This window comes from Chinchilla lanigera, unplaced genomic scaffold (genome assembly GCF_000276665.1).
Source record: "Chinchilla lanigera isolate Chin_1 unplaced genomic scaffold, ChiLan1.0 scaffold00011, whole genome shotgun sequence".
Taxonomy (NCBI): domain Eukaryota; kingdom Metazoa; phylum Chordata; class Mammalia; order Rodentia; family Chinchillidae; genus Chinchilla; species Chinchilla lanigera.
Genome location: NW_004955412.1, coordinates 5,674,157 through 5,675,494, shown reverse-complemented (window position 1 = coordinate 5,675,494; position 1,338 = coordinate 5,674,157). Strand labels below are relative to the sequence as shown.

Below are 1,338 nucleotides of genomic sequence, written 5' to 3'. Positions count from 1 at the left end.
TACCTCAACGAAAAGGCCATAGATGACAAGCTGACAGCTAACAGAATAAGCAATGGTGGAAGGCTGAAAACTTTTTCTTTAAGATGATGAACAAGACAAATGTGCTTACTCTTAGCACTTGTATTCAACGCAGCACTAGAAGTACTAGCCAGAATAACTAGGCAAGATCCAAAACAAAACCAAAAAAGGCATCCATATTAGGTAGAAAGTAAAACAATCTGTAGGAAACACGATCTTGTATATAGCAAAACCTTAAGACTCCATCAAAAAAGAAAAAACCTATTAGAATAAATGAATTCAGTAAAGTTACAAAACACATAGTCAACATGCAAGTCAGCAGCAAAATATTTCAAAAAAATCGAGAGAGTAATCCTACTGATAACAGCATTATAAACAAACTATTTATGAACAAATTTAAACAATGAGATGAAAAACCTGGAAACTGAAAAATATGAGACACTAATGAAAGATATTAAAAGATGACACAAATAATGGAAAGACATCCCATGTTTACGGATTAAAATAATTTTTAAAACATTCATCCTACCCAAAGCAATCTCTAAATTCAATGCAATCTCCCATCAAAATTCCAATGTCACTTTTCCCGGAAATAGAAAAAACTACCCTAAAATTCGTATGAAACTACAAAAGGTAGGATGCTGCCAAAGCAGGCCTGAGAAATGACGAAACTCCAGGCTGAACAGTCACTGATTTCAAACTGTATTACTAAACTATAGTAATCACAACACCATGGTACAGGTATGAAAATAGATACATAGGACAAAGAACACAGAAATAAACCCATAGTCAACTACAGATGTCAACTAATTTTTGGCAAGAACACAAAATGTAAAAGGGGTGGTCTCTTCAATAAATGGTGCAAAGAAAACTGGTTATCACAGGCAAAAAAAAGAAAAGAAACTGAATTCCTATTTATATCACTTTCAAAAATTAACTTAAAGACAGGCATAGTACCACATGCCTGTAATCCCAGCACTCTGGGAGGCTGAGGCAGAAGGATCACAAGTTAAAGTTCAGACAAGGCAACTTAGTGACTTACCAAAACGGTCTCAAAAAATGAAAGGCTATTAGCATGTAGTAGCTGTTTGAAGGCCCTAGGTTCAATCCCCAGGACTTGAGGGGAGGAGGGGGTTGAAATGAATAAAGACTAAGTTCTGAACTTCAAAAAAAAAAAAAAAAAAGAAACTAAGACAAAGAATAAAATTAAAACAAAAAAAAAAATAAAAAAAAAAGGATAAAAAAAATACAAAACATAATGAGTTTTTGGATATGGCACTAAAAGCAGAGGTAACAAAAAAAAACCAGGTAGGACTATGT

The 1,338-nt window shown here is 33.6% G+C and overlaps 1 protein-coding gene across 1 annotated transcript in view; it reads right to left on the bottom strand.

The window, feature by feature from the left end:
• Positions 1-1,338, bottom strand: part of Birc2 (baculoviral IAP repeat containing 2) — a gene marked incomplete at its 5' end in the record, with an annotated part of 27,307 nt that overhangs the window by 10,134 nt on the left and 15,835 nt on the right.